Source organism: Schistocerca gregaria, chromosome X, assembly GCF_023897955.1.
Source record: "Schistocerca gregaria isolate iqSchGreg1 chromosome X, iqSchGreg1.2, whole genome shotgun sequence".
Classification (NCBI taxonomy): Eukaryota; Metazoa; Arthropoda; class Insecta; order Orthoptera; family Acrididae; genus Schistocerca; species Schistocerca gregaria.
In genome coordinates this window covers 18,968,181-18,983,425 of record NC_064931.1, presented here as the reverse complement: position 1 = coordinate 18,983,425, position 15,245 = coordinate 18,968,181, and the positions used below count along the sequence as shown (strand labels likewise).

Here is a 15,245-nt window from a genome sequence, read left to right as displayed (position 1 = left end):
CAAACCTTAGGTAGGCCATTCAAATTTAGTTTTTCCGCGCTTTCCCTAAATCGCTTACGGCAAATACTGAGATGGTTCATTTGGGATGGAAACAGCCACTTTTTTCCCGATGCTCCTCCAATCAGAGCTTGTGGTTCGTCTGGAATGACCTCGACATCGACGGGGTGAAAACACGCACTTTCCTTCCGTCTTTTCCTTTTTTAAACGTCGAAGCGACGTTTATTTTAGCAATGGAAGTAACTGGTAGCCAAATAGATCTTGTCTCCAGCCAATGCCTTTGACACGTTGTACGACTTCAGTTGCGAAAAAAAGAGCACAAATGATTAGAATTCTTAAGTCGATTTTAATGAAGCTGGCGGTAAATGAATGTCCAAAGCATTTTGTCATTCCATGATTTATAACAAACTGCGAAACAGTTCTTTGCTGTCAAAAACAGTTAATTTTATCTCATTATAAGCAGTTTTAGAGGTTTATATCGAATGTTATCGGATTAGTGCACAGGCTGCTGTTGCGTTCTCACACACACGTACTATCTCGCTTACACACCTTACCTGAACAAGAATGTACGTCTATTTATGTGGAAACAATGAATATTGTTTTCTCAATAAAAACAGCCATTAGTTATGCAATATTTTGAAGAAATTTCGGGCTTCTGCAAAAACAACAGTCCGTCTTTTCCTCTGTAGATCGTAATTACATTAGTTTCTCGTGCTCAAAGAGTAACCCCACAACGATAATATGCAAAACATAGAAACCTACGTACAGTCCATGCAAACAAAACACACGCTAGACGACCAACCAGATGCAGTGAGCCTATTCAGAACAGGAACAAAAGTTGATGAAAATTGCGTTTTAAATCAGGAAGGAAGATTAGGGTGTAACGTCCCGTCGACATCAGGTACATAAGAGGCAGAGAACAAGGGCGGAACATTTGGCCGTGCCCTTTCAACGGAACCATCCCGGCATTTGCCTGGAGCTATTTTGGGAAATCACGAGAAACCTAAACCTGAATGGCCGGAAACGGATTTCCGCTCACCAACGTGCCTCCTCGCTCTGTCACATTTTAAATTATTGTTATGTTATACATGTGATGATGGCGCCTAGAAAAGAGGAAACTCATACTGGATAGGTAGAAAATGCCATTCTATCGAATTGTGACGGATGTTTAAATACTATCCTAAATTCAGTTCCCGACGACCTCTCAGTCATCGCAGCGAGAGCAATTATGTGACACGTATCTGGTCTCAGAATGAAAAAGAGTTCTAGTTTAATCACTACTCAGGAAAAACTGCAATATATGCTGCTTAGCTTTCGGACCACTGCTGTGCACAACAGTGTGGGAGAATTACTTTCTTAAAATAATTAAAAAACACACGCATACGAGGGTGAGAAGGCCTACCTTTGATGCTTCCGATATAGGCCCGGTAGAATGTCAGAAGCACTAGTGTGGTAGGTAGTCACGCGAAAGCAGCGTACTACAGCGCGACGCGAGACGCTGAACTGTAGGCAGCGAGGCGCGCAGGCTGTCCGCTGACTCACACACACGCCACCACGCGGCGGAACCTACAACCACTGCACTCGTTGCGACAGCTCGGTAACGAGAAAGTGTTCCACGTACCGCTAGGTTAATCCCCTTGGCTTGCGTTAGGCGAGACTCATATTCGGCTCAAGTCCTCCCCCTCCACCCGCTCTCTCTCTCTCTCTCTCTCTCTCTCTCTCTCTCTCTCTCTCTCTCCTGTCATAGCCTGACAAGGGGTTGATTGACAGCAGATTGCCGCCTCAACCTACGCTACATCTAAATTATTTCTCCATGTCCGAGGCAGGATTCGAACCTGCGACAGTAGCAGTCGTGCGGTTCCAGACTGAAGAGCCTAGAACCGCTCGGCCACCGCGGCCGGCCACAGTGGTTATTCTTAGCAAAACCGGGTCAGCGAAAGCAATGGGAAACTTACTGACGAAATTAGTCTGTCTTGCTAACAGCGTTTCTTCTCTGCCAGTGTCCCTGCGAAGTCACAGTTTCATCGTAAGAGCTTCAGTTATGTAAGGACATTCACTGCGATATCAACATGCCAAAAACGCGTATCTGAGAATTTGGCTGATTTCTGTTGTATATGACATCTCACTGAAGTAACTTCCACGAGTTGTTTACTTGCTGAAATGGACATATATCATCAGCGTAAACATGTGGAAGTTACTTAACTGAGATGTCGTAAACAACAGAAGTCAGCCAAACTCACAGATACGCGATTCTGGCACTTGGATACCGCAATAGAGGTCGTTAGACAACTGAACCCATGAAGACGAAGGTACAGTTCAGTGGCGCAGTAGAAATGCTATTGAAATGACAACAGGTGGATTTCATTAGTAATTTTTCCAAACGTCTGTCTAATAATCTCAGCAAAGCTAAGACCTGACGATGAAGTCATCGACGTATCCCATTCTTGAAAATACAGACATGTCTGTCCCCTCCCCCTTTCACTCCAAACCTCTTACATGAGTCACGGAGTATTCCAGACATGTCCATGGTCACCTCATATATGCTATTTTGTCTAAAAGTAACATAATATCTGACGTTCGTCATCTTCGGCACCATACAGCCACGACAGAGGCAGGTAGTATCAGGGTTCGGTATTATGTCCTATACCTTTTTCATTGCACGTAAATGATGTGTCATCAGTCTTGGCGTATTGCAAATACCACATGTACACTGATGACTCCAGTTGTATCTAAGTGAAAAACCTATAAACGTGCAAACAGCTATTCAGAATCTCAATACCGACCCCTGTGCACTATCAAAAATGAGCACAGGCTATAGGGTTAAGGCTCAACCCACCGAAAAAACAAGCGGTACTGGTTGGCCATTCTAGGCTCATTAGCCCGAAATGTTGGGAATCCCTACCATCTTTAACCCTAAATGGGACAAATATCAACTGCTCTCCTTCAGCAAAGAGTCTAGGAGTAATAATAGATGAAAATCTAAATTGCACTGAACACTTAACAGTAATGTGGAAGAAGGCATCAGCATCTCTTCATGTCCTACAAAGATATAAAAATTTCTTCCCTCTTGCTCTGAAATAGAAGCTTGTACAAACACTTATACTTCTAATTATAGATTACAGCCCACGGTGCCTGGAACTGGTAATGAATGCCTGTTCCGCGTTATATTTGTGATGTTCACCCTTTAATTACATTTCACCATCATGTTGTTGTTGTTGTTGTGGTCTTCAGTCCTGAGACTGGTTTGATGCAGCTCTCCATGCTACCCTATCTTGCGCAAGCTTCTTCATCTCCCAATACCTACTGCAACCTACATCCTTCTAAATCTGCTTAGTGTAGTCATCTCTTGGTCTCCCTCAACGATTATTACCCTCCACGCTGCCCTCCAATACTAAATTGGTGAGCCCTTGATGACTCAGAACATGTCCTACCAACCGATCCCTTCTTCTGGTCAAGTTGTGCCACTAACTTCTCTTCTCCCCAATCCTATTCAATACTTCCTCATTAGTTATGTGATCTACCCATCTAATCTTCAGCATTCTTCTGTTGTTGTTGTGGTCTTCAGTCCTGAGACCAGTTTGATGCAGCTCTCCATCCTATTCTATCCTGTGCAAGGTTCTTTATCTCCCAGTAACTACTGCAACCTACATCCTTCTGAATCTGCTTAGTGTATTCATCTCTTGATCTCCCTCTACGATTTTTACCCTCCACGCTGCCCTCCAATACTAAATTGGTGATCCCTTGATGCCTCAGAACATGTCCCGCCAACCGAACCCTTCTTCTGGTCAAGTTGTGCCACAAATTTCTCTTCTCCCCAATCCTATTCAATACTTCCTCATTAGTTATGTGATCTACCCATCTAATCTTCAGCATTCTTCTGTAGCACCACATTTCGAAAGCTTCTATTCTCTTCTTGTCCGAACTATTTATCGTCCATGTTTCACTTCCATACATGGCTACACTCCATACAAATACTTTCAAAAAAGACTTCCTGACACTTAAATCTATACTCGATGTTAACAAACTTCTCTTCTTCAGAAACGCTTTCCTTGCCATTGCCAGTCTACATTTTATATCCTCACTACTTCGACCATCATCAGTTATTTTGCTCCCCAAATAGCAAAACTCCTTTACTACTCCCTCAGCATCACCCGACTTAATTCGACTACATTTCATTATCCTCGTTTTGCTTTTGTTGATGTTCATCTTATATACCCCTTTCAAGACACTATTCATTCCGTTCAACTGCTCTTCCAAGTCCTTTGCTGTCTCTGACAGAATTACAATGTCATCGGCGAACCTCAAAGTTTTTGTTTCTTCTCCATGGATTTTAATACCTACTCCGAATTTTTCTTTTGTTTCCTTCACTGTTTGCTCAATATACAGATTGAATAACATTGGGGAGAGGTACAACCCTGTCTTACTCCCTTCCCGACCACTGCTTTCCTTTCATGTCCCTCGACTCTTATAACTGCCATCTGGTTTCTGTACAAATTGTAAATAGCCTCTTGCTCCCTGTATTTTACCCCTGCCACCTTCAGAATTTGAAAGAGAGTATTCCAGTCAACATTGTCAAAAGCTTTCTCTAAGTCTACAAATGCTAGAAACGTAGGTTTGCCTTTCCTTAATCTTTCTTCTAAGATAAGTCGTAAGGTCAGTATTGCCTCACGTGTTCCAATATTTCTACGAAATCCAAACTGGTCTTCCCCGAGGTCGGCTTCTACCAGTTTTTCCATTCGTCTATAAAGAATGCGTGTTAGTATTTTGCAGCTGTGGCTTATTAAACTGATTGTTCGGTAATTTTCACATCTGTCAACACCTGCATTCTTTGGAATTGGAATTATTATGTTCTTCTTGAAGTCTGAGGGTATTTCGCTTGTTTTATACGTCTTGCTCAGCAGATGGAAGAGTTTTGTCAGGACTGGCTCTCCCAAGGCCGTCAGTAGTTCCAATGGAATGTTGTCTACTCCGGGGGCATTGTTTCGACTCAGGTCTTTCAGTGCTCTGTCAAACTCTTCACGCAGTATCGTATCTCCCATTTCATCTTCATCTACATCCTCTTCCATTTCCATAATATTTTCCTCAAGTACATCGCCCTTGTATAGACCCTCTATATACTCCTTCCACCTTTCTGCTTTCCCTTCTTTGCTTAGAACTGGGTTTCCATCTGAGCTCTTGATGTTCATACAAGTGGTTCTCTTATCCCCAAAGGTCTCCTTAATTTTCCTGTAGGCAGTATCTATCTTACCCCTAGTGAGATAAGCCTCTACATCCTTACATTTGTCCTCTAGCCATCCCTGCTTAGCCATTTTGCACTTCCTGTCGATCTCATTTTTGAGACGTTTGTATTCCTTTTTGCCTGCTTCATTTATTGCATTTTTATATTTTCTCCTTTCATCAATTAAATTCAATATTTCTTCTGTTACCCAAGGATTTCTACCAGCCCTCGTCTTTTTACCTACTAGATCCTCTGCTGCCTTCACTACTTCATCCCTCAAAGCTACCGATTCTTCTTCTACTGTATTCTTTCCCCCATTCCTGTCAATTGTTCCCTTATGCTCTCCCTGAAACTCTGTACAACCTCTGGTTCTTTCAGTTTATCCAGGTCCCATCTCCTTAAATTCCCACCTTTTTGCAGTTTCTTCAGTTTTAATCTACAGGTCGTAACCAATAGAGTGTGGTCAGAGTCCACATCTGTCCTGGAAATGTCTTACAATTTAAAACCTGGTTCCTAAATCTCTGTCTTACCATTATATAATCTATCTGATACCTTTTAGTATCTCCAGGGTTCTTCCATGTATACAACCTTCTTTCATGATTCTTAAACCAAGTGTTAGCTATGATTAAGTTGTGCTCTGTGCAAAATTCTACCAGGCGGCTTTCTCTTTCATTTCTTAGCCCAAATCCATATCCACCTACTACGTTTCCTTCTATCCCTTTTCCTACACTCGAATTCCAGTCACCCATGACTATTAAATTTTCATCTCCCTTCACTATCTGAATAATTTCTTTTATTTCATCATACATTTCTTCAATTTCTTTGTCATCTATATTTCTTTGTCATCTATATACTCCTTCCACCTTTCTGCTTTCCCTTCTTTGCTTAGAACTGGGTTTCCATCTGAGCTCTTGACATTCATACAAGTGGTTCTCTTATCTCCAAAGGTCTTTTAATTTTCCTGTAGGCAGTATCTACCTTATCCTTAGTGAGATAAGCCTCTACATCCTTACATTTGTCCCCTAGCCATCATATGCACAGCTATCTTGGCTGTGTGCAGACATGCGCAGAGACTTCAATACCCTCTGTCTTCTCTCCAGTAAACACTGTCCTCGACCTAAACGCTCTTGTCCGAGCAACACAGAAGGAACACCCGTTCCCATCAGAGCAGAATCTTTCCTGTCCCACTCAAGCGTTCAGTCACCTTCTCGAAGCCCTTCTCATCAGGAAAGTACTTGGGCTCGAACAAACACAAATACACCAAAATCGTTTGAGAAATAATGTAAAGGTCTCTTACTGCACTAGTGATACTCCCGCATCAGCAAAACTCTGCAGTCGTCCGTTAGAGGCCTCTGCGTATGCCATACCGCATTGCAAACTGACCTGCCGGTACGCCAGTCGGGACCAGTAGGGACGGTGCAGTGTGCTTCTGAAGTTGCGTTTTGTGACATTATTTGTGTATTGAAGCGTCAGATGGCTCGGCGATTGGTAATCAATCCTGCTAATGTATTGCGATTGGTTGAGATGAAGTTACGAAGAACCCTTCTTCGTGAAGATGGTATTGGCGTAGAAGACGAATCATTCGCATGTTTTCTGGTATCTATTATAGTGCAGAAATATGAGCATAAGTTAGAAACAGATACTGTTGTAACACTAACACCTAATGATGATGATAGGGATGATAATGACGAACAACTCATTGCAAACGGTAGTGCTACGGCAAGTGCGGGAAGAGGCGATGGAAGCAGTGAATACCAACAGTCTCCCAAGAAGAAGGTTAAAGTTGCAAGTATCATCACGGCGTTTGATGACAACACACTGGAGAACGTGTACGATGATTATTACGTAAGAGGTTTCGAGACATACGACAAGCTTCTGAAAAGATTCCCTAAACTAAAGTCTAAAAGCAATATTAAAAACATACTGGATTACGTGGCAAAGAAAAGAGAAGGAAATACAGTTTTCAAAGGAAATCGTACACTGCTGTTCAAGACCATCAAGGAGCGTGTAATGGCAAAATTCGATGAAACGCGAGAATTCGGTTCCGCCGTTCATTATTGGCATTTATAACATTGGGCATTGGACATAGCCAGAAATCTCGGGTGTACAAACTTTACAACTTCACTAGGATTTATCACTAATTTGAAAAAGGAGTTAAGGATAACATCACGCCGTATCACTATGCTCCAAGCACGAAAAGATAATGATGACGAAGAAGAGCTGATTGAAAGAGCTTAAAGGTTTGTTGCTGACCTCAATGAGCATATCACGAGAGAAAACATCGATATTAGTTCTGTATGGATCTGTGATCAGAGTCAGTTCAACTATGAACTTTCTTGTGACAGAACACTGTCCATGAAAGGAGAGAGAAACACTGTCGCGATGTTGCAATCAGTTAACTGTGCATCACGATCTATGTTGCTATATCAATGGACGGACGATTGGCAGACAAAATCTATATTTGCTTCCAAGAATCCAGTGGAAAGTTTGGACCCCGCGTGTCAAGGGAAATAGAAACGCGGTGCCCTCCAAATGTCGTCGTCGATGAAAGTGTGAGTGGGAAGATGACGAAACAACATCTCAAGACGTTTTTTCTGTCAGTTTTGAATACACATTTGTCGAGAAAATCATTAGTACTTTGTGACTCCTGGTCTGGACATAAGGATGAACGAGTACTACTGGAAGCATCTGGCGGAAAATATGTAGATTTAAAAATCATTCCGCCTAAAACTACAAAATATGCACAACCTTTAGATGTGTATTTCTTCAGGCAATATAAAATATATGCCAAGACAATAACAGACTTCATTAAACTACGTTCCAGTAATATGCAGCCGAAACTGCACAACAGATTCTTTATCATGAATATGCGTTCTGTCATTTACAATCAGTTATGTGCGGGAGTATACAGACCAATGCTTAGTTACGCGTGGCAGAACGCTGGCTACGATATTGGTGAACCAGTGAACAACTTCAAAAGTGTCATTGACGTGGCGTTCAACACTGATACTACAAAATGTGCAAATACGCCATGCGATCAACTTGCATTTCTTCAGTGTGCGTTTTGCAGTAATTCATATTGCTCGGAGCATTTTATTGACATTCCGCATTTACATTTATAGGTAAGATTGCTGCATTGCGTATGACGTCTACAATTACAGCTACAGTGATATCTAAAGCATGACTGCAGAGTTTTGCAGAAAAACGACACCCACCAGCACATTCAGAGGTACATAATGGACCTGTAACCAAACGTTCATACAGATATGTTTGTTCGAGCCCAAGTACTTTCCTGGTCAGTAGCAGAAACTCGACTCTGGAACGACCTCCCGCTTTATATTCGAGAAATAAATAACATCTCCAGCTTTAGAAGACAGGTAATCACATAACAGTAAGATTACCTCTGCTTCCGTACGCACTCGTTACCCTTGTACATCCCCCTTCCCAACCTCATCTTCCTCTTTTCCCAGTATTCTTAGCCGATGTAGTCTTCTTAAATTTCCTATTCCCAGCACTCACTATATCAGAAAACATAGATTTTGTAGACTATAAAATCTTCTTATATCTGCCACTATCATTATTGTTATAAATGTCACTATTATTATTATTATTATTATTACTTTCATCACTATTAGTCGCTACAGCTGCAGTAGTACAAGTAATGCCAGAATTGATTTTAATTAAATTTGTTAGTTCATAGTATAATTTATTCACACTGTCACTTCAGACACGAAATCATTTCAGTACCAGTTGTCATATCAGCTATGGTGTATTGAATACTGTATGTGTGAAACCCTGGTCTGATGTAAGAGAGGGCCTTATGGCCCTAACCAGGTCAGGTTAATTAAACAAATAAATAAATAAAATAATAAGATTATTGCTGTATGTATATGTAGGTGGATTCTTTCTGAAATTAAAAAGAGCGACAGGCGACTCTTAATTATTCATTTCTTAAAAATAGCGTTGTTACCAATTTCGAAATAACAAATTATTCTTAAGAGCCTTTTCATATTTATCTTCAGTGATTTACAGTGCCCTACCAGACCTAATGGCGAGCTAGAACGATATAAGCAAATTTCTAAGTAGACAAATATTTTGTGCTACTACGCGCACACACACACACACACACACACACACACACACACACACGCACACTTTTGAATATTTGCGGCGTGTGCCGAATGGTGTTTGTGGTGCTACTATATTATCGCCCTTCCCTGTTTCACTGATCATTTTGCGAGACGTGTACGTGGCGCAGAAATGTTTCCCAACTCTTCCCGGAAAGTACGTTTATGGAAAAGCAACAGTAAGTCTCTTCGTGATAAACAACGGCTTTCTTGTAGTGTCTGCCACTGGAGTTTGTTGAGCATCCTCGTAACGCTCTTGCGCTGACTAAACAATACCGTGGCGACACGTGTCGCTCTTCGTTATATCTTCTCTCTCTGTTCTGTTAATCCAATCTGGTATGCATTCCTGAATCGCCCCAACAAGGGGATTGTAAGCCACTTATTTTCTGGATAAATACCGTTTGCTTAAGATTCTTCCAATAAATCCCTGTCTGGCATCTTATTTTCCTACCATTAGTTCCATGTGGTCATTTCACTTAAAGTTGTTTCGAATGATTACTCCTAGGTATTGTACGGTAGTTAATGTTTCTAGTGATTTCTCACCAATGGTATAATCGATCTCTTTGCCTACTTATGCACAACATTTTGCATTTATTTACTTTCAGTGACAACTGCCAGTTCCTACACCAATCGTCGAACTTCTTCAGATCTTCCTGCATTTAACTAGTCTTCCTAGAGACAACGGCATCGTCCACGAGTAGCATCATGGAGCGTCTAATGTTAATGATGATGTTTGGTTTGTGGGGCGCTCAACTGCACGTTCATCAGCGCCCGGCCTCTAATGTTACTCACCACACGGTTAAAATATACGGGGCTTTCAATAAATAATGCAACACTTCCCTTTTTCTAAAAGCAGATTTTTTAGTCAGAATTCCAATACACAGAGTACTGCCCTCTCTTCTGGCTAAAAAACCATATTTTTCAACATAATTTTCGTTTAGTTCAACGGCCTTACGCCGCCTTACTATGAGGGCCCGTATGACCGAATGATATCATTCTGCCTGTCGACGTCGGAGCCAACGTTTTGCTGCATCAATAACCTCCCCATCAGCTACGCACTGCTTCCCGCAGAGTGTGGTTTTCTATTGGGTGGTGAGGAACCCAGTGCTCACACACTTTTGACTACCCCAACGAGTGTGTCAGCACCACCAACAGAGGCGTCCAGAGGTGTCCGTAGACAGTCTGCAAGTGCCTACGAATATCTGTGTTTTCCGTCGAATGAAAACTCGATGAGAGCTCTCTGCTTGGAACACGACTCTGTTACGGACGTCATTTTGAAGGTTATGTCTAGCGCCGCCACCTACGGAAACTGTTGTAACCGCGACAGGGACTGTTGCGGGGTTGCCGCTAACGAAAACTCGGCGGGACCGACGGGAGCAGCCCGCGAACAAACAAGACGGACGAACGGGAATGGAAGGACAAGCACGACGACAGACAACCGAGCAAGACACCGAGATCAACAACTAAGTACTAAGCAACGGGGTCACAAGAGACAACCTCACGAAATCAAAACAACGCTGCAGCGACCTCTAGTGGTCTTCGAGTTCCATGCCGCCTGGCACGAATTCGAAACCCGCGGCGCTCGGTACCAGAAAAACCTCGTGAAATTATAAGGAGCCGGCAGCTCTGGCCGAGCGGTTCTAGGCGCTTCAGTCCGGAACTGCGCTGCTGCTACGGTCGCAGGTCCGAATCCTGCCTCGGGCATGGATGTGTGTGATGCCGGCGACTCCGTACAGTCGCGTTATCTGCCGCTAGTGCGCCGTTACCTGCCTGTTGCTCTGATATCAGACTTCGAGGTTAGGTTAGGTTAGTGTTGTTTAACGTCCCGTCGACAACGAGGTCATTAGAGACGGAGCGCAAGCTCGGGTTAGGGAAGGATGGGGAAGGAAATCGGCCGTGCCCTTTCATAGGAACCATCCCGGCATTTGCCTGAAACTATTTAGGGAAATCATGGAAAACCTAAATCAGGATGGCTGGAGACGGGATTGAACCGTCGTCCTCCCGAATGCGAGTCCAGTGTGCTAACCACTGCACCACCTCGCTCGGTCCAGACTTCGAGATGTAACTGGTAGAAGGAGGCGGCCGATCGGGACTGAAACTGTATGACGGATTTCAAACTTACCAGTAACGATCGCTACACGAATCTGGTGGGGGGAGGCTGGTCACGAGCCATCCTACGTGACCGCCAGCCGGACGTAGCAGAGCTGACGTAACCACTCGCCTAGGCTGCACGTTACCGTCTACTAGTTTGTCCAGTCAGTTAGTTGGTGTCATGTGGACTATTTACTATAGACGTTGCTCGTTGTCTCTTGAACTTTCAAACCTGTGGAGTTGCCCTCAATTAACAATCACAATAACAGGCTCAGATATGCAATGGACAAAATTAGAAACTTAATTTGGATTTATTCACTACGACGTAGATGTCATCAGGGACTGTATTTATGTGTGCTCCACGCCTTTTGTTGAAATAAATAAAAATAAAAATCAAGCAGCCGTTTCGCATACATTTTACTGTTTTGCACTAACTTTGTCAACACTAAAATGGTATTCCTCTATGATCTCTTACTGCTGATTACAATTTCAGATTCTCTTCTCCTTCAGGCATGTACTAGGCATTTGCTGTTACACCTTCTTGATTGAAATTATTGATCTTTGCACCTCTTCCTCGGTCTTCTTAAATACCTTTCGCCCACTGGGTAATAATACAGAGAAAAACCTCGGATAAAAAAAGTTTAATTTAAAACAGAGGAAAGAGCAAATGACCTTGCTGTTAGGTTTGATAAGCAATCAGACCTCAACATCCAAACATAACCAGAACTCGAAGTCAGTATTGACCTATATATAATATTAGCCCTAAACTGTTATCTCTTTACCAAGAAGCGAAGGCGAACAGAACTTCCTTCAGGAGAAGGTGCAGCCTCCTTTTATTTGGTCGCCGCACATACAAGGCACTCCTTCCGAGAAGTAGTAGAGGAAGCGCAGCCCACTGCTACTAAGAGAGAACCAACAAACCAGCGTGCCACCTCAAAACTCCCGATGGCTGTTTACTAGCTACCAGGTTTGCTTAGTAATTCAGTAATTTATGATTGTGCAGCTTTGTCCTTTAAAACAGCCACTGCAAATTTGCACAGTTATGAAGGAGAGGACTTTATCTCACTGCAAGCAGCCTTCTAATCCACGAACTCGAATAACCAAAGCAGCAGTCACTGGAGACCGGAAACGTGCTTTCCACAGGTTATCCTCTTGCCGACTGAGTTATCCAGGAACGAGACACAGCCCGTTCTCACAGGTTCATGTCTGTCAGAACGTCTCTGCTACTTTCCAAACGTCACATAAGCTGTTCTGCATGACTAGTACTCCTGGAAAAAAAGGACATCATGGAGAAATACCATGTGGATTTAATTAAAGTGCAGCTACTCACAGAAGTCCAGTATGGGCAGTAATTATAGTATGGTAACGAAAGATGGTAAATATGCTAACGCGTTAATGCAGAACCGGTTTACGCTGGGAAAAAATAGTTTCAGTTTTGGCAACCAGATGCAAATCTGGCGCTGTGAAAGCAAGAAAGACGTATAGAAATGTTTCCATATGTAATGGATTAGGAACGGGATGTGGGCAGAAAGGGTCAAACAAGTGAGGAAGAGGATGTGGGCAGAAAGGGTCAAACAAGTGAGGAAGGCGTAATGTTTATTTTATTAATAGCAGCCGCTTAACACTATTTGTTCAATATCAGCACCGGAGACATCAACAAGATGCTGACACGGTAGCTCAGCGTGTTCTGCCAGAGGTTTAGCCTTCCCTCTGTAATAAAAAAACAGAGTAAATGGACCAACGATGAATTTGAATAGGTGTCACAGGAAGACTGTCCTGAACAAATACAACGAAAAATAACGTACAAAATGAGATTAAAAAATGCTGTACGGCGCCAGGTTTGCACCTGGTAGGGGGAGCAAACTATTTTTTTTCTGGCGTAAATCGGTTCCACATTAACCCATTACTAAATTTTTCTGTCATACGATAATCACAACCCACACTGGACCTCCGTCAGTTGCTGCGATTTAAATATAACCATCCAGTAGTTTTGCCACATCCTAAAGGATTGTTTCCAGGAATCTGCCAGGAAGTTTCAAAATAATGCACCCCCCAGTGCAGAGAGGCACTTCCCCTTACGAGTACGAACTTCCCGTTACCGGTTTGATTCATATTGCAAGGGTTTAGAGCACGACCAGGATTTCGACATTTCAAGACGTAACTCTCAAGCGGTTTTGAAAAGAACGAGTTTGAAAATTTCAAGCTTCTTATAAACTTTGTATGGTGTAAATATTGAAGCAGTCTGTAGTCGAGTGGGCAACCGCGTAGTTTCATAAGCACGAGATCTCTGGTTCGATTCTAGCCGTTGGTACTTTTTTTCGTGCACAAGTAATTCTAACAACAAATTTATTATGAGTGCGCAAATTATTAATATTTTATGATTCATTTATTGTTCCATAATTTTTATCCCGAAAAAGGGAGAAAAATATTTTCATAAGGAAATTGGAAATAAAAAAAGGATACACGAGAACTTCCAATCAAAGTGGTACAGTCATTGCATTTACTTTATTGAATCTACATTTGCGACAAGGATAAAGTGTGGTCTATGGGGCACTGGAGGAATCAGGATTATGCTGTTTATAGAACATGGAAAACAATAATTGTTGTGGCACAGAGCACGTGGAATGAACGCCTCATTTTTGTGTGTGCATAATTTTTCAGTGAGTCTATTGAAAAACAGACTTGGTTTACATTCATAAACGCCTCTTGGTCATCACACAGTTTAGCGACGTACCACGTTTACCGAAGCATATCACCGAATCCTGGTGCAGACAACTGTCCTCTTGTGAAACCTTTGTCCAACATAAATATTGAACAGTATATTCCTTGTATTTATACAAACTTATTCCATTTTTTCTGAATGGTAAAAACAAAGTAAATAAGTGCAGTGATACACATAATTTTGATACTAGAAGTAGGGATAACTACTGCCTCCAGAGGACAAAATTAAAAATAACTGACAATAGTCCTTATATTAATGGAAAATATGGTTCAACAAACAACCACGTACTTTGAAAACTTGTGAACAAAATCTGTTCCATAGGGAGCTAAACACATTCTTGGTAAGTAAATGTATGTATACACCCATTGAAACATCTTGGCCTCAAGTACCAAATATAATACCCTTTACGTCATCTTCTTCAGTATCCACAGGCTCTGGAGGTCAATAAAACGTATTATACCAGCGTTTTCAGTGATCGTATTGAAAATATAAATAATATTTTTTTTCTTCAAGATAAACAGCGAAAGCTAGGTTGTCCACACAAAATTCATTTGGGTAAATTTAGAGAATCAATACTTGTGGTAAACTGTGCACCAGTTACTTTCCCTCTATCACATAGTTACCATGAGTTGGACAATGGTATGTATTATCTCATCAAAAGCATGCAGAAGTTCAAAATGTAGCACGTACTTCAATGTGAGATGCTTTTAATAATTTACACAACGAAACTCTCTCTCGGAGACTGGCAGAAAACCCAAAGAGATTCTGGTCATACATAAATCACACCAGTAGCAAGACGCAATCAATGCCTTCACTGCGCGATAACAACGGTGAAGTGACTGATGACAGTGCCACTAAAACAGAGTTATTAAACACGGTTTTCCGAAACTCCTTCACCAAAGAAGACGAAGTAAATATTCGTGAATTCTAATCAAGAACAAGTGCCAAGATGGGAAACATAGAAGCAGATATCCTCGGTGTAGCAAAGCACCTTAAATCACGTAATAAAGGCAAGGCCTCCGGTCCAGATTGTATACCAGTCAGGTTCCCTTCAGAGTATGCTGATACAATAGCTCCATATTTAGCAATT

The 15,245-nt window shown here is 42.0% G+C and overlaps 1 protein-coding gene and 1 non-coding gene across 2 annotated transcripts in view; both read right to left on the bottom strand.

Annotated features, from left to right (window-relative positions):
• Window positions 1-1,530, bottom strand: part of LOC126297555 (protein Malvolio) — a 330,588-nt gene extending 329,058 nt beyond the window's left edge. Inside the window, exon 1 of the mRNA XM_049988485.1 lies at window positions 1,400-1,530. The gene's annotated coding sequence lies outside the window, so the exon portion shown is untranslated. The remainder of the gene's footprint in view (window positions 1-1,399) is intronic.
• Window positions 1,531-11,312: 9,782 nt separating this feature from the next.
• Window positions 11,313-11,385, bottom strand: Trnaa-cgc (transfer RNA alanine (anticodon CGC)). Its single transcript has one exon. It is a non-coding gene; the product is annotated as a tRNA-Ala (tRNA).
• Window positions 11,386-15,245: the final 3,860 nt, after the last annotated feature.